At 41.6% G+C, this 24,197-nt stretch overlaps 1 long non-coding RNA gene across 1 annotated transcript; it reads right to left on the reverse strand.

Moving 5' to 3' along the window:
- Positions 1–9,598: 9,598 nt before the first annotated feature.
- On the reverse strand, positions 9,599–19,191 carry LOC112428849 (uncharacterized). Its single transcript, XR_003020919.2, has 3 exons — positions 19,060–19,191; positions 10,372–10,480; positions 9,599–9,814 (listed from the first exon to the last, which is right to left on the reverse strand). It is a non-coding gene; the product is annotated as an uncharacterized lncRNA (long non-coding RNA).
- Positions 19,192–24,197: the final 5,006 nt, after the last annotated feature.

The raw sequence follows: 24,197 nt of genomic DNA on the forward strand, positions 1-24,197 counted from the left end.
ACATGTGCGCACATCTGGCCAGGCTGTGACAGGACCCAGGCTCAACTCCAACCCTGCCCCAAGATCAGAGCAGGTGCTAGGAGCTGGGGGAGGCCAAGAAGTGGAAGCAGACACCCCTGAGCCTATTGGGCAAGTGAGGGGGCCTTCCTCAGTCCCTGAGGGTGCAGAGTGCAGTGAACGCCTGGGTCCTGCACCTGAGAGGGCAGGGGTCCCACCTGCTCTGTGGAGTGTGCACCCTGGCCACACCTCCTCACAGCCTGGAGTGGGGGCTCTAGGTCCTTGCTGGGCCCTTTTCTGCCCACCCCTTCATGCCCAATCACACTGCTCCCCTGCTAGCGGGTGGCGCAGTTGGCTGCCTCAGGGATGCAGGGCACAGGGGACCCACTGCTGTCATTGCTGCTCCTGCAGTCACTCCTGCTACCACCGCCCACACCTCCCTGCTGCAGCTGGTGCAATGGCAGTGGCCACTCCAAACGGCCCACCACTGCCATCATTGGGAATACAGCAATTAACAACACAAACAAAACCCCTGCCTTTGTGGCACTTATATTCTAGTGGGGAGATTTAAATGACAAACACAATACTACTACTAAAATATTTAAATAAACTCACCCACTATATTTCTCCAAATCACACCTTCTAGCCTCTCTGGGGCTCTAGTTTCTAGGACTACATTTCCGCCTGGGTTTTGATTTCTAATATTCACCACTCACCTCCAAACACTGAGCCTGCCTTGGTGTTTTGGCCACCATCACCCTCAGCCACTTCTGACAGCTGGAGCCCTACCCTGAATCTCATTATGTGAAATCCCTCTCCCACGCACTCAATGAGACATGTTGGGAATTGTGCTGGAATATCCATCATCCCCTCCCATTAGCTGTTCCCTGCACTGTGAGTGGAGATGGCTACTATCATGTCCAGGGGGCCTGATTAGCTCTAAACACAGCTCCCTGCTCCACTACCTCTTTGGTCTGGTTCTAGATACTATTAGGCTTTAGGGATCTGAGATGGGAGCATCTCCAATATAATAGTCATTCAGAAGGAGATTGATAACCCAAGGGAAGGATGTACGATTCCATGGTAGGACCAACAATTCCATTTTGAAATTTACTGCACACACTGGGCAGTGTTCTTTCATCACTCAGCATCACTTGGCTTCAGTTTCCACCCTTGTCAGAGTCCATCCTCATTCTTCTTTTCTTCTGTGTCTCCCCTAGCACCACTCTCTGTGCTCGTCGATGTGCTCCCTCTCACCTCCCTAGCTTCCACTTCCCTGCTTAGTGCACTCTGAAGGTATTCTTTCTCCCTAAGCCAGCTTTTTCCTGTTAGTACCCAGCACATCCGTATATAACGACATCAAAAATCCTCTCTTTATTCCCATGGACAGGTAAAAAAAAGGTGAAGGAACACCATAACAGTTGAATGCATTGAAGGCAGAAAAGGACTAAAATTCAAATCTCCAGGCTCTGAGCTCTTCCTAGTAGTCTACATGACCTATGGCTTGTAAGAACTTACTAGTGACCTAACTTCCTTGTTTTGGAGATCTCAAGCAAAAACTTCATTCACTCTTTTTGTCTTTATGATCTCTCTCTCTCTCTCTGTCAATACACACCCACACAGAGTGAGAGAGAGAGGGATACACAGAGTCTCTTGACTTGGTTTAGGATGGGGAGGGCTGGGGATATGGAAGTTGATGCATCAAAGGCCTCCATATATTGGTGAGGCTACTGGAGGGAGGAGCAAGTGCACTTTTGCTGGCCAGAAAGATATTTGACTTTTTTGCCCCTCTCCAATACCTGGGTAAGCATTAATCTAGATAACATATACAAAGACTGCTGAGTTATTCAAAGACCAGCATTACACTGCACAGCATTACTTAACAAGGAGACTAGCAATAGCTTATACCCTTATAGACAAGGAATTTCTAGTCTTGATCTTTAGTCAGGAAAGGAAGAGAGTGGAAATTGAAAATCACTCTGATATCTGCCTCACTCTAAGGAACAATACTAATGTCAAATGAGTAAGATTGGTTTTGATAGCAGTGTATATGAATTAAATTTGTGAAAACTGCATCCATGGAGATTTGCAAGCATCAAAGAGCAGGCTGCGGGGAACTACCCTGAACCCAGCAGTCTTAGTCCATTTATGTTACTATAAGAGATTACTTGAGGATGGGTAATTTATCAAAAAAAAAAAGAGGTTTAGCTGGGTGTGGTTGCTTGCACTTGTAATCCCAGCACTTTTAGGGACCAAGGTGGGAGGGTTGCTTGAGCCCAGGACCTCAAGACCATCCTGGGCAACATAGTGAGACTCCATGTCTACAAAAAAGTTTATTTTAATTATCCAGTTGTGATGGCACAAACCTGTGGTCCCACCTACTCAGTTGGCTTGGGTGGGAGGATAACTTGAGGCTGGAAGGTTGCAGTGAGCCATGATTACACCACTGCACTAAAACCTGGGTGACAGAGCAAGATATTGTCTCAAAAAAAAAAAAAAAAAAAAAAAAAAAAAGAAAGAAAGAAAGAAAGAAAAGAGGTTTATTTGGCTCACAGTTTTGCAAGCTGTACAAGAGCCATTGTGCTAGGATCTGCTTATGGTAAGGGTCTCAGGCTGCTTCCATTCATGGCAGAAGGCAAAGAAGAGCTGGTGTGTATAGATCACATGACAAGAGAGGAAGCAAGAGAGAGGGGAAAGGAGCCAGGCTCATTTTAACAGCCAGTTCTTGAGGGAACACTCTCATGGAAACTAATAGACTGAGAACTCACTCATTACCTTGAGGAGCGCACCAAGCCCTTCATGAGGTATCCATCCCCGTGATCCTAACACCTCCCACCAGGCCCTATCTCCAATACTGGGGATACATTTCAACATGGGACTTGGCAGGACCACACAAACTCTATCCAAACCATAGCACCAACTAAATTATTGATGCTAAGTTTTCAAGAACAATTCACCTTTGGGGCACAAGGTAATTACACAAAGCTCTGATGCAACAGCTGGAGGAAATAACCCAAACAAATAAACAGGGCCCATCTAGGGGAAAAAAAGTCCTCCAAAAGGGAAGCTTAATAAAGTACATGTGTTCAGTTGATTGTGGGGAGAAATTATTTTGCTCTGGCAAATTATATTTGTATGTAAACATCATATTTTGAAATAGGATTGTGTTCTCAGTCCAGCATCACCAGGAAAGGCAGAAGTGTCCTGAATGTTCAACAATATACCGTACAGATTCTTTTTATTAAAATCTCATTTCACTGGGATAGCTCCTTTGAGAGAGATGTGCAGAATAATGCTAGGAAATCAGTGAACCAACACCACGTAATTATATCACGCATATTAAATATTTCTGCTTACGCATTCGCTACGCACTTTCCTGCACTTAGTGCACAGAGACAGCAAGGACGTCACTAGCTCAGGAGCTTGGGAGAATTATTTCTTTTTCCTTTTTTCCTGTTCCCTCCTTTCCAGCTTTTTTAATCAAATAAGAGAGGGAGCAAATCAAAGTTATTAAGTCTTCACCCCCTCTTTGCAATGCTGCCACTTCAAAAGTGCTTTATTTGGCTCCTTTCATCAACAGAGTTCTGAATGATCAATGGGAAATAACTGCTAAGTCACCCAGCACAGATTTTCATCATTACCTGTTCCCTCTCTGGACTCAGCCCCAGCCCCGGGGAGCTTCTAAACCATGTGTTCAGCTCCTTTGGGACCCACTTGATTACCCTGGAAACAGCAAAACAGCTCCAGCTGAAAAATCAGATGATGCTAGGAGTTTTTCATTTTTTATTATGAGATTAAAAGGAAAATGGTTACCCCTATGGTTTGACAAACATATAGTTTATTTCAAAGATGGCTGGCTCTGGGAAAGAGAGGAACATCTGAGCACATGATTTTATCCAATTATGGCAAGATTTAGTATAAATCAAAAACACTGATCCTGAATTCTTATAGCTGATTAGATCTTCGTTCTTTCATTCATTGTGAAAGAAATGGTGGCAGGAGCCTATAGTGTCAGCTACCTTGGAGGCTGAGGCAGGAGGGTCCCCGAAGCCCGGGAGTTGAGTCTAGCATGGGCAATATCGCGAGACCCTGTCTCCTAAATAAATACGTAATTTAATGGACAGCTACTTTGTGCTGTGTTCTGTGCAAGGCACTAGTATTGGAGAGTCAATTGAGAATCAGAAAGAGATCTTCTTCACAGAGGAGTGTAATGAATTAACAGAAGAATTGAATGTGTGTGGATTGTTCTAATACCAGATAGAGGGCGGCAGCGATGATGGCAGAGACTGACCTGGAAGGCTATGATTTAAAGAGAGGGAGAATTTCCTTTGGCTTGCTGATCTAAGGAAGATTTGTTGAAGAAAATGTTATTTTATCTGGGTCTTGAAGCATTAGTAGAATTGCACACAGGGAACATGCTAAGAGGAAGAAAAGAAATTTTCAGGCAGAAGGAATAGTAAGCATACACAAAGGCCAAGTTAGAGAGTGTGGGGACTGTCTTAGGATCCCAGTGAATAGTTTCAGGGAAGGAAAGGAGCCTGAAATAAAGTAACAGATGAACTGGATGTCAGGGAGTTCCCAAGTGCCTGACCATTTCATCAATTCTCTTCGATGGTAAACAAAACAAGACAAAACCCTAGAGGCAGTTGTTTGTACGGAAATCCTTCAGTTTTGTGTCATGTGACCCTGTTACCCTGCCTGAAGGTGGCCTCATTGTTTGTGCACCATCTCTTGTCTGCATAACCTGCTCTTCTGCTTACCTGTGCTTTCTGTTCAGCTTGCAGGTGGCATTGTCTGGCCCTGGTGTGACTGCAGCCTGGAAAGAGTTAACACACTTTTCACCTTGCATCTCCTTACCTCAGTGTCTTTGTACCCCAAATCTGAATTCTCAAAAAAAATTTTGTTGGATTGGACTGATTCAGGTACACATTTCTAGTTCCATCAGTTGTGACTGGTGAGGATGGCATCCCAGGGCAAATATGGCAGCCCATGTCCACCCCTGAAGCACCTGCTATGCGTAAAAGTGATATCAGTAGGCACTTACCCTGAACAAGAATCATAAGTTTCTAAAATGTCACAAATGTCTGCAAACACTTAAGAAGATAAGGAGGTCTGCAATGCATACCTTTAGAAATTATTTCAGAAAGGTAAGAAATTTGAAAGTTTTGGCATTCACAGAAACGACCTTCAGTTACATGAACAATCGCGATATGGAGATGTTTGTAACTCCGCACTGCTGAATAAATGAGATGATTCACTCCTTTGAGTCCCCATGACCTCTCTGAGATTCATGGATGTAATAATTTGCTTCATTTCTCTCCACTTCAAGATTCCCAACAGTATGTTAAGTAGGAAAACATAGTCTTTCTTTGCCTCATCCCATATGCATTCAAATTACTTGTAGTGTGGAGAACATAGTTTATGCATCCACTTATGTAAACTTACCAGGATTATGAACAGAATATATTCTCACCAGGCAAGGGCAGTGTTTTACTTTTATAGGATACATAATCTGATAAACAGTGTCAGCAGAAAAGGGGATTTTACCAGGTAATGGTTAAGAAAGTGGAGGGGGACTGCAAATAAATACTTTAAAAACCATTTTAGTGCTGGTTGCCTTCCTTTATAAGGCTACCACAAAGCCACCTATTTATACAGTGTCTGATTTACCAATCAGTAAAATCAGTGTCTGATCTGAATGTACCAATATTGGCTGTAAATTACTTGGGCAAGGATGCACAGATCAAAATTGCAGCTGCCACTACTGCTGCTTTCAGCTTACCACTAAATTTGACAAGATTTCCTCAATAGTTAATTGATTAAGTGATAACCGATTATGTGGGGGGTGATCATGTGCACCTCTAACACACACACACACACACATACACAACCAATAGCAGAAATTTAAGCTCATCATTCCTATGAACATACGTGACTGTTAAAGCCATAGATCTACCACTGCAATTGACTCCTCTGACAGCCCCAAACTTGAATATGATTCATGTTTTCTCATCAATAAGGTGGTGTACTATTAACTTGGTTTTTGTGATTCTTGAGGTAATCTGGAAATGTTCTCTCTCTTTCTTTGTTTATAATCTTAGCAAACCAATTTTACTAAAAATGTCCTATTTACATCCCACAGGCATCCAGGGCTCAGCTAAGACTTTCTGCTTCCAACTAAAGAGAAGAATTGGAACATTTAGGGAAAATATTAGGCTATCCAGCGAATGTCAGTAGCTGAAATTTTCTACTAGTACAGATGATAAGAATTCTTTTGCTATGTGAGCCTGATCTGTTTCCACAGTACTTGAAACGTCTGCAATGTATTTAAATCAGATGAGTTTGTTGTAAGTTAGAGCTGAAACGGAAAGGAAACAAACAGAGAAAGCCCCTGCAACTGAGAGTGGCTGATTTCCGCTAATGGTCACTGAAATTGAGTTTTTCAGTGGCCAAAGCCAAAGGGGCTCTGCTTTGTTACTGAGACAATGTTTTAAGGCTGCAAACCAATGATTTTTAAAACATATTGATACAAAAGTCAATTGCTTGGGGCTAAAAACCAAGAGACTATGTACACTCTTTAGAATATATGGACTTCACAATGAATACGCTGATAGCCTTGAAGTTTGTAATAAGAGAAGCAAACTGTTACATATTTTTTCCTTTGGTATAAGTACTATAGATTCTGGAATGTGAGCAATTCCACCTTCAGTTAGCCACAAAAGCATGTAGCCTAGCCCTAAAATAAATGAATAAACCTGGAAAGGGATACAACGTGCATATGTACCAACTTGGCAAGCGTTATCAACTCATGACAGAAAATAAGGGCACTTTTCCAGGGCTACACAAGTTATTCTCAGAGGCCTCCAGGGGCCGCAAGATTCTTCTGCACTGGTCCTGTTATCAAGGTCAAGCCACAGCATTACCCCTCCATCACCAAGGTCCCTGTGGGACTGCCACTGGTCTGGTCTCCATCTCTGCTCCTATGGAGGCTGTTGTCTCCCTGTAAGTGCTTTCCTTAATGCTCTCCACAGCAAACCTGGGACAAGGTCCACTTTTAAAAAAAGATTTTATTTTGAATGTCAGAGATAAATAAACGAAAATAGCCTGGCAAACTGAGATTTACAAATATTCGCCTACTTTACTTTTCTTAAAGCCCACAGACACGGGTCCTAAGGAGTCTTAACCTTCCTCCTGATCTATCCACATGTAGAATTCCTCCAGGTTCTGAGTCATGTGCTCTTTTAAGTCTCTGGCTTTCTCCTGCAGAAACCTAGAAGGCTCTTACTTCTTCCCCTTCCCCTGGTTCATGTGACACCAACCTTGGCCTTGTCTCAAGTGTCACTTCCTCCAGGAATGCACCCCAATAAGTCTCTCATTGCCTAATCAGGTCTAGGCACCTGTGTTACTTTCACTGCTCAGGGGTCTTTCATTTCACATTTCATAGTTGTGTTTTTATTTTTCATGTTTAAAAAGCTATTTGTCACCCAAAAGAAGTAGAATCAGGGACTCCAACACCTTTGTACACCTATGTTCATAACAGCATGATTCATAGTAGCCAGAAGGTGGAAGCAGCCCAAGTGCCCATCAACAAATAAATGAATAAATAACATGTGGTGGATTCATACAACAGAATATTACTCAGCCTTAAAAAGGAAGGGGATTTTGACACAAGCACAGCCTGGATGAACCTTGAAGACACAATGCTAAGTGAAATAAGCTCGTGACCAAAGGACAAATATAAGATTCTACTTGTATGAGATACATAGAGTAGTTAAATTCATAGAGATAGGAAGTAGAATGGTGGCTGTCGGGTGCTATGAAGAGGGGAAGATGGGGTTCTTGTTTGATATGTATGGAGTTTCAGTTCTGAAAGATGAAAAGTTCTGGAGATGGACAGCAGTGATGATTGCACAACCATGTGAATGTACTTAATGCCACTATGGACGTGTAAAAATGGTTAAGAGAGTAAATACTTATGTGTATTTGACCACAATTAGAAATAATAAATAGACAAATAAAATTGATTTTTAAAAAGCCATTTAATACTTATCTCGCACTCCTAGATGATAAGCTTTCCAAGGATAGATGCTGTATCTATTTTTTCAGTGTTATCTTCCTGTGCCTGGCATATAGTAATCACTCCATATGTACCTCTTGAAAATAAGATAAATGAGTGCACGGCAGGACCAGATCATCTTCTTTTTACAGGGTCACCGAATATATCTGTGTCTGAGCTTCACCTCACCTCTTGACATCTCCTACACCAGGAAGGAAAATGTCCACTTCACTGTGTAATTTTCATCATTCAAGTTCTTATTTCCTTGATATCTGCCTCCACCCAGGATGAGTGATGATGAGCCCCCCATCCACACATTGGGAATCCCCCAAGAAGTATGGCCTCATTCTTTGGCCTCAGAAGAACAATCTTATCAGAATATGTTACCACAACATCAGTGTACTTTCCAAAACTTGGTCATTCTATCTGATATAACCCTACCGTTAGGACAAATCAGTTCCATTGGCAATAGCTGTGATGAACTCAGAATAGTTCTCTACACCAGTGAGTGGGGAACAGCATGTTGGTGAGCCCTTTCTAAAGTCTTCCATGTCAATACTCAGTTCCTGTAAGTAACTACTTGAGCCAAAATACCTATAAGAACTGACTCTATATGAATACACCACAGTTTTCAGCACAGGGTACTCTAAACTCACATAAAGTCCCCCAAAAGTGTATACTCCCTGTTTCCTTTCCACTTAAAAATTCTAGAACATGAAAGAGAATCAATACAGTTTTGGCCCAGCCATGCACAACAATTTACACTACCTATGTTATCAAGCAGGACATTTATTTTTTAATCTTAAATATTTTGCTTTAGATTAATGACACTTGAACTTTGCCTCAAAACGTGTGGAACAATTGGTAACCAACTGGTGTATTTCAACTGGTCCTAGAACAAAGGGACCATCTTCCCTAAGTAAATATTAACATTTTAAATTTTGATGAGATATCGAATTGATTTTAAGTTTAACTGGTAGGTTTTACAGTTCTTACCCATCATGGTTACAGAAATCTCTGGCTTTGATTTTTAACCAAGACACTCGTTACTTCTACACATGCCCCGTACTTCGGTGCTCACCTTCTTGTTAAATCTGTACTTTTAAAAAATATCCATTCAATTCTTGCAGAACTTATCAACTGTGTATCAGTTTCTTTATTAAAGGTATTATATCTTTAGTACAGATATTTCTTTAATATCTCTCTCCAATATTTAGTAATACCTTTTCCAATCCTGAATTTTTATAACCGAAGGAGCCAGCAACAGAGAACAGGAAATTGTCAACCTCATGTCAGAGCTTATAGTGAATTTTTGAAAACTCACAACTTAAATCTATAAATCCAGAAGTTTTCTTGTTTTATTTCTCTCCCCAACAAGATATACTTATTGCCTCATTGTAACCATAAAACCTGGGGAGACAGATCTGTCTCCTACTCTAAGATCCTTCTCAGATTCCAATCACCTCTGAATCACACTGACGCCACTTTCTACAAGGGTCACCTAAGCAAACCTTGCCACATATACCATCGTCCCATATCACACACTAAGATAAGATGACTGCAGAAATTTAATCTTGTGCAAACAATGATCTCTGTTAGAAGCCACTGAAATAGAAAACTAAATATTCTGCTGCTTTTGAAAAAATCCAGGTAGATGGTGTTACCGATCTTGTGACCTGAAGATGCTTCTTGCTGTGTGTTTCCCACACGATGCTTTGTATCAGGAAAGAACGTAGTCATCATGCCTGTGTGATTCAGGGACTGCAATGAAAATTGAGCCATCAGGAACTGTTCTTTTTTGGCAGGCATCCCAAAAACGTAGCAAATCATTCAGCAAAGAGGTACTACAGAGAGGTGAGGTATAGGGGCCCTGGAACCAGCTAGGTTCCTCCCCAGCTGCTCTGCTTACTGAGCACACGATGTGTGCAAGTTATTTAATCTCTTGCTGTCTCAATTTCTTCATCTATAAACTGGGGGTGACAGTTGTCTTCAGAGAATTGTGACGAGGGCAAAGTGAATAGTGCATGCAAAATGTTCACAGTATCCTGTGAATGGTTCATGGTTTACACGCACTTTTTTACATTTAAAATGTAGCATTTTACATTTAAAATGCTGGGCATGCAGTAAGGAACCAACGAATATTAGCTAATGTCACTATTTGCTTCTTTCTTTAATTGATTTCTAGCTCCCACCATTTTCAAGGACCTTAGCTTAAACCCGATCCTTTACATTACAAATCACCCCCTCTCCCTTCCTCAGTTACAACTGGAAAACAAAACATGCCCTCCCTCCTCAGCTGAACAATCATTTATATTCACCTGCTCTATCGGGGCCTAAGAGGAAACCAGCCATGGAGAGAATTCAAAAGTAGAAAGCTGGGTGAAAGGTCTCTCAGGAGTGAGAAGGCCATTTTTTCACTGGTTTGCTCTGCAGAGGAAAATAAATGGGCCTGAGACAATCACTCTGAAAAATGAGTTGGGGGTGGGCAAAAGAATCTCATTCAATATTTGTGTGTGTGTGTGTGTGTGTGTGTGTGTGTGTGTGTGTGTGTTTAACCTATGGGTGACCAAGATGCCTTAAGTCTGAGGCTTCTCTTCAACACAGGTAAATTGTGTGCCCCAAGCCCACTAGTGGCTCAACTAATAAATTGATTTAGTACTAGTTTAAAAGAGCTGTTAAAATGAATGAAAGACTCTGGACTGTTTCTTTCTAACTAGCATGTCACTATCTTGCTCAGTTTTATTTGGGGTTCTTAGTGTGGGAGCACACAGAGGAGGCAAATGGGAGACCTGTCAAAGCTTAACTCTCTGCCATTGAACTTCTGACTTCTGAGGAATTGAAAGGTAACTATATCTAGTAGCCTTACTGAATGAAATGCTATGCTAAGATCACCGTGAACATTATGAATGGCAGTGAAGCTCCATATAGGTTAATGAGAGGGAGTAGTGAAAACAGTCAAAGATAGGAAGTTCCATTCACTTTACCATCCTTGTCCTAAAAACTCCTTAGGGGTGGGACATGGTCTGAAAGGCAAGTATGATGACACATAAATCACTTAGTGATTTTCCTGAACTAGACAGCACCCCAGGTAGGTGGGCTTAGCTGAGAAGGGTTGAGGGGATAGACAGCCCACTATACGCATTTCCCCCATGAAGCACGCTACAAATCTTCTCTGCAGTCTTCTGTGTCAATATATCTTCTATAAATAACCGCTCAAACGTTCTTCCTGGTGGGGAAGGGAAAATGTTTACAAGAAGGGGCTGTTCTGTATGAAGGTACTTCCTTCCCCCAGTCCCAGCAGGTTGTGACATGAGTTTGGGCTACTCCTGTTCACCAGTCATTCTCCTCTCTGTGCAACACAAGGAACAAAGAAAGAGCAGATGTGCAGTGGAGTTGGGGATGTTGAAGAGTGTTGAGCATAACCGATGGACTTTTCTGTCATTCTGAGAGCTTTCCTGAGAAAAAGGAATGTCCATGTGTATCATAAGCTTGAAATAATAGAGTGACGTGGGAGAGATGTGTGGCATGAGTAGCAGGGCATATGGTTGGGGACTCTATATGACTAGTGGGGTAGATTTCTAAGTAGTTCTCATTTCCTTCAGGTCTCTGCTCAAAGGTCACCTTATCTGTTTTACACGAAATAGTCTCCATCCACTTCTCCATTGACACTCCCCACTCACTTTACCCTGGGTATTGTACTCTGACATTCTCATCACCACCTGACATAACCATGCATTCACTTGTCTATCTGCTTCCTCCAGTTGGGGCATAAGCCTGAAGAGAATCAAGACTACTGTGTTCATTGCTTTATAATCAGCACCCAAGACAATGCCTGGAACATAGTGGTGCTCAGTAAATATTGCTGACGGATGAGTAAATCTGTTGTATCTGTTTAGTTTTTATACAAGACTCCTGGAAAGAGAAAAGGGTGCCAAGCATCAACTTTAGAATAGTCTAATCTTCTCATTTTACAGACGAGAAAACTGAGGCTGAAACAGGTCATGGCTTATGCCAAGTCTGGCTGATGCAGAGAATGACGCTGAGGCTCCATGGTCCACTGAGCAGCCTGTCCTCAAGAGCATAAACAATTTTGCTGAGCATATCTGACATATGACAAGGTGATGGAGAGGAGCTGGAAGGAAATTTCCTGGGCACGCCTGAGACATTCCCCAAATGAAAAGGAGAAAACTGATTCCAGAGACACTGAACAAATGGGAAAAGAAGGAATGACCATGCCCCTGTCCAACAGGCTGCCTGCCTGGGGATGGCAATGAGAGAAAGCAGATGGCTGCACTGGCACACAGCAGCTGGCTGGAGCAGTACAAATTGAGTGCCCTTGGTGAATATCATTAGAGTAAGTGGTGCGCTAAAACACCTAGAGGAAGAACAAGCAAGCAGAACACACACACACACACACACACACACACACACACACACATTTTTATTTTATTTTATTTTATTTTTTTATTATACTTTAAGTTCTAGGGTACATGTGCACAATGTGCAGGTTTGTTACATATGAATGCGTGTGCCATGTTGGTGTGCTGCACCCATTAATCCGTCATTTACATTAGGTATATTTCCTAATGCTATCTCTCCCCCCTACCCCCTCCCCACAATAGGACCCAGTGTGTGATGCTCCCCTTCCTGTGTCCAAGTGATCTCATTGTTCAATTCCCACCTATGAGTGAGGACATGCGGTATTTGGTTTTCTGTTCTTGTGATAGTTTGCTGAGAATGATGGTTCCAGCTGCATCCATGTCCCTACAAAGGACACAAACCCATCCTTTTTTATGGCTGCATAGTATTCCATGGTGTATATGTGCCACATTTTCTTAATCCAGTCTGTCACTGATGGACACTTCGGTTGATTCCAATTCTTTGCTATTGTGAATAGTGCCGCAATAAACATACGTGTACATGTGTCTTTATAGCAGCATGACTTATAATCCTTTGGGTATATCCCCAGTAATGGGATGGCTGGGTCATATGGTACTTCTAGTTCTAGATCCTTGAGGAACTGCCACACTGTTTTCCACAATGGTTGAACTAGTTTACAGTCCCACCAACAGTGTAAAAGTGTTCCTATTTCTCCACATCCTCTCCAGCACCTGTTGTTTCCTGATTTTTTAATGATTGCCATTCTAACTGGTGTGAGATTGTATCTCATTGTGGTTTTTGTTTGCATTTCTCTGACTGTGAGTAATGATGAGCATTTTTTCATGTGTCTGTTGGCTGTATGAATGTCTTCTTTTGAGAAATGTCTGTTCCTACCCTTTGCCCACTTTTTGATGGGGTTGTTTGTTTTTGTCTTGTAAATTTGATTGAGTTCTTTATAGGTCCTGGATATTACCCCTTTGTCAGATGAGTAGATTGCAAAAATTTTCTCTCATTCTGTAGGTTTCCTGTTCACTCTGATGGTAGTTTCTTTTGCTGTGCAGAAGCTCTTTAGTTTAATTAGATCCCATTTGTCAATTTTGGCTTTTGTTGCCGTTGCTTTTGGTATTTTAGACATGAAGTCCTTGCCCATGCCTATGTCCTGAATGGTATTACCTAGGTTTTCTTCTAGGGTTTTTATAGTTTTAGGTCTAATATTTAAGTCTCTAATCCATCTTGAATTAATTTTCATATAAGGAGTAAGGAAAGGATCGAGTTTCAGCTTTCTACTTATGGCTAGCCAATTTTCCCAGCACCATTTATTAAATAGGGAATCCTTTCCCCATTTCTTGTTTTTCTCAGGTTTGTCAAAGATCAGATGGCTGTAGATGTGTGGTATTATTTCTGAGGACTCTGCTCTGTTCCATTGGTCTAGATCTCTGTTTTGGTACCAGTACCATGCTTTTTTGGTTACTGTAGCCTTGTAGTATAGTTTGAAGACAGGTAGCGTGATGCTTCCAGGTTTGTTCTTTTGGCTTAGGATTATCTTGGCAATGCGGGCTCTTTTTTTGTTCCATATGAACTTTAATGCAGTTTTTTTCCAATTCTGTGAAGAAACTCATTGGTAGCTTAATGGGGATGGCATTGAATCTATAAATTACCTTGGGCAGTATGGCTATTTTCACAATATTGATTCTTCCTACCCATGAGCATGGTATGTTCTTCCATTTGTTTGTGTCCTCTTTTATTTCACTCAGCAGTGGTTTGTGGTTCTCCTTGAAGAGGTCCTTTACATCCCTTGTAAGTTGGATTCCTAGGTATTTTATTCTCTTTGAAGATATTGTGAATGGGAGTTCATTCCTGATTTGGCTCTCTGTTTGTCTGTTACTGGTGTATAAGAATGCTTTTGATTTTTGCACATTGATTTTGTATCCTGAGACTTTGCTGAAGTTGCTTATTAGCTTAAGGAGATTTGGGGCTGAGACAATGGGGTTTTCTAAATATATAATCATGTCATCTGCAAACAGGGACAATTTGACTTCTTCTTTTCCTGACTGAATACCCTTGATTTCTTTCTCCTGCCTGATTGCCCTAGCCAGAACTTCCAACACTATGTTGAAAAGGAGTGGTGAGAGAGGACATCCCTGTCTTGTGCCAGTTTTCAAAGGGAATTTATCCAGTTTTTGCCCATTCAGTATGATATTGGCTGTGGGTTTGTCATAAATAGCTCTTATTATTTTGAGATACGTTCCATCAATACCGAATTTATTGAGAGTGTTTAGCATGAAGGGCTGTTGAATTTTGTCAAGGGCCTTTTCTGCATCTATTGAGATAATCAGGTGGTATTTGTCTTTGGTTCTGTTTATATGCTGGATTACGTTTATTGATTTGCATATGTTGAACCCGCCTGGCATCCCAGGGATGAAGCCCACTTGATCATGGTGGATAAGATTTTGATGTGCTGCTGGATTTGGTTTCCCAGTACTTTATTGAGGATTTTTGCATCAATGTTCATCAGGGATACTGGTCTAAAATTCTCTTTTTTTGTTGTATCTCTGTCAGGCTTTGGTATCAGGATGATGTTGGCCTCGTAAAATGAGTTAGGGAGGATTCCCTCTTTTTCTATTGATTGGAATAGTTTCAGAAGGAATGGTACCAACTCCTCCTTGTACGTCTGGTAGAATTCGACTGTGAATCCATCTGGTCCTGGACTTTTTTGGTTGGTAGGCTGTTAATTATTGCCTCAATTTCAGAGCCTGCTATTGGTCTATTCAGGAATTCAACTTCTTCCTGGTTTAGTCTTGGGAGAGTGTAAGTGTCCAGGAAATTATCCATTTCTTCTAGGTTTTCTAGTTTATTTGCGTAGAGGTGTTTATAGTATTCTCTGATGGTAGTTTGTATTTCTGTGGGGTCGGTGGTGATATCCCCTTTATCATTTTTTATTGCGTGGTCTCTGTATTTCCTGGATTTGAATGTTGGCCTGCCCTACTAGGTTGGGGAAGTTCTCCTGGATGATATCCTGAAGAGTGTTTTCCAACTTGGTTCCATTTTCCCCCTCACTTTCAGGTACCCCAGTCACGCGTAGATTTGGTCTTTTTACATAATCCCATACTTCTTGCAGGCTTTGTTCATTTCTTTTCTTCTTTTTTCTTTTGGTTTCTCTTCTTGCTTCATTTCATTCATTTGATCCTCAATCGCTGATACTCTTTCTTCCAGTTGATCGAGTCGGTTACTGAAGCTTGTGCATTTGTCACTTATTTCTTGTGTCATGGTTTTCATCTCTTTCATTTCGTTAATGACCTTCTCTGCATTAATTACTCTAGCTATCAATTCTTCCACTCTTTTTCAAGATTTTTAGTTTCTTTGCGCTGGGTACGTAATTCCTCCTTTATATCTGAGAAGTTTGATGGACTGAAGCCATCTTCTCTCATCTTGTCAAAGTCATTCTCCGTCCAGCTTTGATCCATTGCTGGTGATGAGCTGCACTCCTTTGCTGGGGGAGATGTGCTCTTATTTTTTGAATTTCCAGCTTTTCTGCCCTGCTTTTTCCCCATCTTTGTGGTTTTATCTGCCTCTGGTCTTTGATGATGGTGATGTAGTGATGGGGTTTTAGTGTGGGTGTCCTTTCTGTTTGTTAGTTTTCCTTCTAGCAGTCAGGACCCTCAGCTGTAGGTCTGTTGGAGTTTGCTTGAGGTCCACTCCAGACCCTGTTTGCCAGGTTATCAGCAGCAGAGGCTGCAGAAGATACAATATTGCTGCACAGCACGTGTTGCTGTCTGATTATTTCTCTGGAAGCTTCGCCTCAGGGGTGTACCCCGCCGTATGAGGTGTGTGGTGTTGGTCTGCACCTAGTGGGGGATGTCTCACTGTTAGGCTACTCAGGGTCAGGGACCCACTTGAGCCGGCAGTCTGTCCGTTCTCAGATCTCAACCTCTGTGATGGGAGATCCACTGCTCTCTTCAAAGCTATCAGACAGGGGTATTTACCTCTGCCAAGATTTCTGCTGTTTTTTGTTTAGCTATGCCCTGTCCCCAGAGGAAGAGTCTACAGAGGCAGGCTGGCCTCCTTGAGCTGTGGTGGGCTCCACCCAATTTGAGCTTCCTGGTGGTGGCTTTGTTTACCCACTTAAGACTCAGCAATGGTGGGCACCCCTCCCCCAGCCTTGTTGCTGCCTTGCAGTTAGATCTCAGACTGCTGTGCTAGCAATGAGGGAGGCTCCGTGGGCGTGGGACACTCTGAGCCAGGTGTGGGATATAATCTCCTGATGTGCCTTTTGCTAAGACCCTTGGTAAAGTGCAGTATTAGGGTGGGAGTTACCCGATTTTCCAAGTGTTGTGTGTCTCAGTTTCCCTTGGCTAGGAAAAGGGATTCCCTTCCCCTTAGCACTTCCCAGGTGAGGCGATGCCTCGCCCTGCTTCAGCTCTTGCTGGTCGGGCTGCACCAGCTGACCAGCACCAATTGTCCGGCACTCCCCAATGAGATGAACCCAGTACCTCAGTTGATAATGCAGAAATCACCAGTCTTCTGTGTCACTCACGCTGGGAGCTGGAGGCTGGAGCTGTTCCTATCTGGCCATCTTGCACACACACACATTTTTAAATTTTTAGTTTATTCTTTCAATTTCCCTTCACTACAAGGTAGGCTCCATGAAGACAGGACCTTTGTCTGTGTTAATAATTATTAGTTGGATACATGAAAAGATGAATGAATGAATTATTAAGCATCTCCCATGATAGACATAGTGCTAAGCACAAAGGATGGTTTCTGCATCAGAATGAATCAGAAGGGGAAATAAATAAGACCCCCAACTACCAAGTGGTACGTTTAGTGTTATGAAGGAGCTGAAAGGGTCCCAGAAGAAGCTAGACTTTGGGGGTCAGGAGGTCTCAAGAAATACATCAGGTGGTGGTTGATGATTAGCTCAGGTATTACAAGAAAAGCCTAAATGGATCAGGAATAGAAGACGGAGAACTGAGAGAATAGCATGTGCTAAAGCCAGAAACAAGAGGGGCCTAGAGGAACTCCAAGCAGCACCACATCATGTGGGAGGGACATAGCCTTTTGAATTAGACAGACTCAAGTTCAAATCCTAACACTGCTCCTTACTACCTGAATATTTTTGAACAATTTACTCTGGTAGACTGATCTTTGGTTTTAAAAATCTGTAACATAGGAAAAATATTGCCAGCATGTCAGGTTCTTGCAAAGATTACATGAGATCGTGTTTTCTATAGAGGATGCCATGGTTGAGATCAGGAATTACTGGCTGCTACTCTAGTGGGGAATTGGGGAAAGGTGGCCTAAATGAGCAGGCAGGGGTCAATTCATCTGTGACTTGAGGGTACTAGGAGGATTTTGTACTTTGACCAGGAGGCATGAGGAGGAGTTGCAGGGTTTTAAGTAGAGGGATTATGAGAGTGCAGGCAATGAGACTATTTAGTAATCACTCACAATAATCCAGGAAGGAAATAAAGGTCTCTCTAAGGAAGATACAATGGGAATGAAGAGGAGAGGATGCACGTAGGATACACAGGAGGAAGAATGGATAGGACTTTATTACTTATGGTTCCTATGAAAGGAAGAGACATCTAGAACTATTTCTACTTGTACTTCTCAGTAAGCTCTTCAGATCAGGGCCAGAACCAAACTCTTTTTTAGCAGCAGGCAATGAAATAAATACAGGATCCAGGGGAAAGATTTAATATGTTTTATAGCAAGATATTTTAATTTGAATTTTATAAAAGTATCAATCTGCAATAGATTCCTCATTTTAGTTTAAGAACCTTTGGTTTACAATAGTGCTGTCCAATGCAAGCCACGTATGTAATGGTGACATTTACGGTAATATTATTTTTTATTCAACCTTATATATCCAAAGTATTGTCATTTTGTGATGGTTAATATTGAGTGTCAACTTGATTGGATTGAAGGATGCAAAGTATTGTTCCTGGGTGTGTCTGTGAGGGTGTTGCCAAAGGAGATTAACATTTGAGTCAGTGGACTGAGAGAGGCAGACCCACCTTCAATTAGATGGGCACAATATAATCAGCTACCAGTGCAGTAGGATAAAAGCAGGCAGAAGAATGTGGAAAGACCAGACTCACTGAGTCTTCCAGCCTTCATCTATCTTGCATGCTGGATGCTTCCTGCCCTTGAACATCAGACTCCAAGTTCTTCAGCTTTTGGACTCTTGGACTTACACCAGTGGTTTGCCAGGGGCTCTCAGGCCTTCAGCTGCAGACTGAAGGCTGCACTGTTGGCTTCCCTACTTTTGAGGTTTTGGGAGTCGGACTGGCTTCCTTGCTCCTCAGATCGCAGACAGCCTATTGTGGGACTTCATCTCGTGACCCTGTGAGTCAATAACCCTTAATAAATGCCCTTTCATATGTATATGTATCCTATCAGTTCTGCTCCTCTAGAGAACCCTTACTAATACACATTTCAATATGCAATCAATATAAAAATATTAATGAGGCCAGGTGCAGTGACTCACGCCTATAATCCCAACACTTTGGGAGGCCGAGGCAGCTGGATCACGAGGTCAGGAGTTCGAGACTAGCTTAGTCAACAGAGTGAAACCCCATCTCTACTAAAAATACAAAAAATTAGCCGAGCCTGGTGGCGGGTACCTGTAATCCCAGCAACTCCGGAGGCTGAAGCAGGAGAATCGCTTGAACGCAGGAGGCGGAGAGGTTGCAGTGAGTGAGTCGAGATTGCACCACTGTACTACAGCCCAGGCAACAGTGCAAGACTCCATCTAAAATATATATATGTGTGTGTGTGTATATATATATATATGTGTATATGTATGTGTGTGTATATATATGTATATATGTGTGTGTATATATATATGAGATATATTGCATTTTTGCAATCAAAATCCAGGCTATATTTTACAATTATAACATACCTGAATTTGTAGTAGCCACATTTTAATACCTCAATAGCCATATGTGCCTAATGGCTACAGTGCCAAGTGACACAGATGTAGAATATCCACTCATTGCTGGTTTAGGTGATTGAGTGAATAGTTGGTCATTCTTTAACCACGTCTTAGAAGAAGCACAGTGTTAGAGGGAAATCCTTGTTCCCCACTCTCCTAATTTTACTTCAGGGAGATTTATTCTAAACATACCAAGCCTCTTGCTTTACCCCTTAGTCCTCTCCTAGAAAAGTACAGTGAATTTCCCATGGGTAGTTTTGGGAAAATAAGCCAGGCATGTCCATCTCAGCAACTCCATCCTTCTTCTTTAAAAAGCCAGCCTGATGAGGGAAACCAGGGATCTGTGCTCCTCCTCTTGTGTACCCCCTTCATGTGGGAAGGCCTGCCGTGGCCTGGCACTGCCTTGATCCACAAGGTAAATTCCCCTAGTTCTGTGGTTGTGCCTTCAAGCTTCTTTGACACTCACAACAAGTCATATTATCCAAATTTATTCTTTATCATTCATAAAGACAATTCTCAGCCTCCAGCTCTGTCTGCATTAGCAGAGGCTGCTCCTAGGGACAGGTGTAGAAGAACAGGGTCTCTGCAAAGGCATGGGCATCTCAGGAGAGGATTTTTAAGGTGCAGGTGGCTATAGCTTGACATTAAATTAGCAAGTGGCCTAAGTACACATGTGTGACCCATGCAGAGACTGAGCAGATGCTGGCCGGCCACAGAGTCCTTAGTAAGCACAGCTGTGGTAAGGATTCAATTATAGAAAAAATAAAATTTTCTTTCTGCCATTCTTTTAGGCTTCAGGGAATGTACAATATTTGCTGTTTTTAAACTTCAAAAGAGTTGAGTTTCAGAAAACTAGGGGAGTAAATTGTTAATGTCAAAGCTGTCAACAGTGTATTAGCTGCCCCAAACTCCACTGTACCTCCTTAAGAAGACAATGATGGCATAACTAATCTTAGGGTTTAGGTGTTTTGTTATCAAACTCAAGAATGAGCCACCACCAAATGTTCTCAAGTTAGTTCATGATTGCTTAAGAACATACAGTGGAGACAGTTTCTTAACCTTCAGCAACTCCACAGTCATATTGGTGTAGGTTTGTATAACACCTGTGAAAAAGAGAATGTGGTTTCTTTGTAACTAAATATAGTCTATGCTCAACTTGTTGGTTCAGAACTGAAGAGGTAGGTCTGTATAATTCCGGGGCTCATCTGTCACTCATACAAATAGTGCCCTCCAATTTAGCATTTCTAAGCAATTACGGTGATATTTTGGCTTCCAACTAATTACTTATTTTTCATTTGACATTTTCTACATAAAGTTCTGAAAAAAATAAAAGTTTCATTTTGGAGATATATATTTTTTTGTTTTTTTTGTTTTGTTTTTTTTTAGTCGGAGTTTCACTCCTGTTGCCCAGGCTGGACTGCAATGGCGTGATCTCAGTTCACCGCAACCTCTGCCTCCCGGGTTCAAGCGATTCTCCTGCCTCAGCCTCGTGAGCAGCTGGGACTACAGGCACGCACCACCATGCCCAGCTAATTTTGTATTTTTAGTAGAGACAGGGGTTTCTCCATGTTGGTCAGGCTGGTCTTGAACTCCCGACCTCAGGTGATCTGCCTGACTTGGCCTCCCAAAATGCTGGGGTTACAGGCGTGAGCCACCGCACCTGGCCCTGGATATATATTTTTAAACACCAGAGAAATATCAAATCATTCTACAGGTAATTGACTAAATTGTCTAAAGATATTAAAATTAATTTGAGTAGAGATGAAGATGTGGAAGTAATCAGAATACACACGCGCACACACACACACACATATATATATACACATGATGTTTGAAGGCATAAATATATAAGAAGTTCCCCGAGAAGCTTTTAAGAGAAGAGAGGGGGGCAAGAGCTGAACTCTGAAGAATACAAACATTTCAGGGATATACAAAGAAAGGAAGGGAACTAAGGAATTTCCAGAAGAAAGTAAGAATATGATGTTTCTGTGGATGAAGACAGAAAGAATGTTTTAAGAAGGGAATAACTGCCTGAGTGTAAATAATATTAATAAATGTATTCATTCAACAAATATTTATTGAGTATTATAGGAAGAGACTATTCTAAGCACTGGCCATTCAACAGTGAATAAGACAATATGTTTTCCCTCATGGAGTTTGTGATCTAGTGTAAATTCACACAAAAAAGGTAAGATAAGAAAGGGCTGAAAATGGTCCATTGGGTTTGACCATTTATTGATTATTAGGGTTTTCAGTAAAAGGAAATTCAATGGTATAGAGGGATAACAGCAGACAGGAGTGGGTTTATGAGTTCACAGAGCTGGGCAGTAATGAGACAGGGTGGTAGCTGGACAATGTGCAGTCCATAGTGGGTGATGGCTATGGAGAATATTCAAGGGAAGAAGGTAGGAAGAGCCAGCAGAGACAGAAACTAAAGACCAAAGGAAGAAGATGCAAAGTGACAGAACACACTGATAAACAACGCATGGGTAAATGCAGTAAGTCCTCAACTAATGTCATAGATAGACTCTTGGAAACTGCTACTTTAAGCAGAACAATGTAAAATGAAGCCAATTTTACCATAGAAGAATTAATATAAACAAGAGTTCAGTCCTGAAGGCATATTTCTGGTGACAAAAACATCACCAAACTTCTAAATAAAGACCGAAACACTTCTAATATTAAACATTGAAATAAATGTGAGCTATAGATACATTAAAGAGAGGTTAATGAAAATAAGATAATTATTTACCCACTTATTTCAGCTCAGGATTGCAGGTGGTTGGAGCCTATCCCAGCACTTGGGATGCAAGGCAAAAACCCACCCTGGCCAGGCCACCATTCCATCACAGAACACAGGCACACACACAGCCACGCTCACTCACACTGGGATCATTGAGACAGCCCAAGGAATTTAGCAGGCACAGCGCTGAGATGTGGGAGGAAATCGGAGTACCTGAAGAAACTCACAAAGCCATAGGAAGATGTGCAAACTCTACACAAACAGTGGCCCTGGCTGGGATCCAATTTTGTTTTCTCACCAACCAAATTGGCATTAGTGAGACGCAGGAGAATACTCCTTGATCATAGGGATCTCTCAGGCTAGCACAATAACTGAATGAGTGATTCAAATGCTGATCATCATGTATGGAACAAAACATGGTTCTAAGCACACACAGGGAATATCCCATTTAATCTTCCCAGCACACCATGCAGGAAGGACAATTATTGTCCCCCTTTGACAGGTGAAGCCACTGAGGGATAGAAAGGTAAAGCACCTGGCCCAGGAGGCAAGCTGGTAAATGACAGAGCCAGAAATCACAACAAGACAGGCCACAAGTCCAGAGCCTGAGCTCTTATACACAGAGCTTAACCACATTTGCTTTTGTTTATCCCCATGCCATATTTTCACTGAAATGTCTCTTTTCTGGTGAGGTGTCAACATCATTTATGTCCCCCAGAGTCAAGCCTTTGGTGCATCTGAAAAGTGAGTTCATTTTCTTTCTTCTTTCTTTCTTTCTTTTTTTTTTTTTTTTTTTTTTTTTGAGACAGAGTCTTGCTTTATAGCCCAGGCTAGAGTGCAGTGGCACGATCTCGGCTCACTGCAGCCTCCATCTCCCACGTTCAAGAGAGTCTCCTGCCTCAGCCTCCTGAGTAGCTTAGATTATAGGTGCACACCACCATGCCAAGCTAATTTTTATTTTTTATTTTTGTATTTTTAGTAGAGAAGTGTTGGCCAGGCTGGTCTTGAACTCCTCACCTCAAGTGATCCACCTGCCTCTGCCTCCCCAAGTGTTAGGATTACAGGCATGAGTCACCACACCCTGGCCTGAAAGGTGAGTTCAAAATGAATGTTTTTCTTATGTTAGCAAACTCAAGAATGACAAAGAATTCACCTGCTTCAAGAAAATTAAGATAAGCCTGTAATCCCAACGCTTTGGGAGACCAAGGTGGATCACTTGATGCCAGGAGTTTAAGATCAACCTGGGCAACATAGCAAGACCCTGTCTCTACAAAAAACATTTAAAAATTTAAAAAAAAGAGAGAGAAGATAATAAACATTTGACCTTCTGTGGATTATTGTTGACCTGAGGGCTGGGTCATGGCAAGCTCATCTTTGCTTTCCACAACCTTGACAATCATGGAAGACTCTTGTAATTTTTTTCAAACAGGAAGTCTCTCAGTACCTTCAGAACATTATCTGTGACTCTCACTTCACCTGACTCCAAAAGAAAATGGGTAGGTTAGAAAGAGAGAAACACTTTAAAGCAAACCATGGAAAACATATGGAACTAGGACAGAGTGGAAAATTTTAAAGGTGTTTTATTCTCCAGAGGTCATCAAGTATAAGAAGAAAATAAAAATAAAGTAATGAGCACACAAAAGATTTGAAAAAAATTTAAAAACATGCCAAATTCTTAGATGAGCAAGTCTAAAGAATATATATATAATAATACCTTCCATTAAGGCAATCCTGATAAATCTCACTAACACTTTGTTTAAAATTGAAAAAATAATTCTAAAGTTAATCTCAGGAAAAATAAATAAAAAGACAACAATGGTGGAGATTAGAAGAAGAGACACTTATTCTATCACGTAAGAAACTGGGCTATAATGAAGCTACAATAATTGAAATCTGGTTCTGGGGAAAAACGAGACTGGAAGATTCATGGGACAGACACAGATAGAAGAATTTAGGATATGGTTAAGTTGTGATTTCGAATCAGTAGGAAAATGCTAAATTATACAAAAAATCATGTTGGGTCAACCGGCTAGCAGTTCGAATAAAATGTAATTTAGATTCTTAACCATGTATCTTGTTCT

The sequence above is a fragment of the Macaca nemestrina genome, chromosome 1 (assembly GCF_043159975.1).
Source record: "Macaca nemestrina isolate mMacNem1 chromosome 1, mMacNem.hap1, whole genome shotgun sequence".
In the NCBI taxonomy this organism is placed as follows: Eukaryota; Metazoa; Chordata; class Mammalia; order Primates; family Cercopithecidae; genus Macaca; species Macaca nemestrina.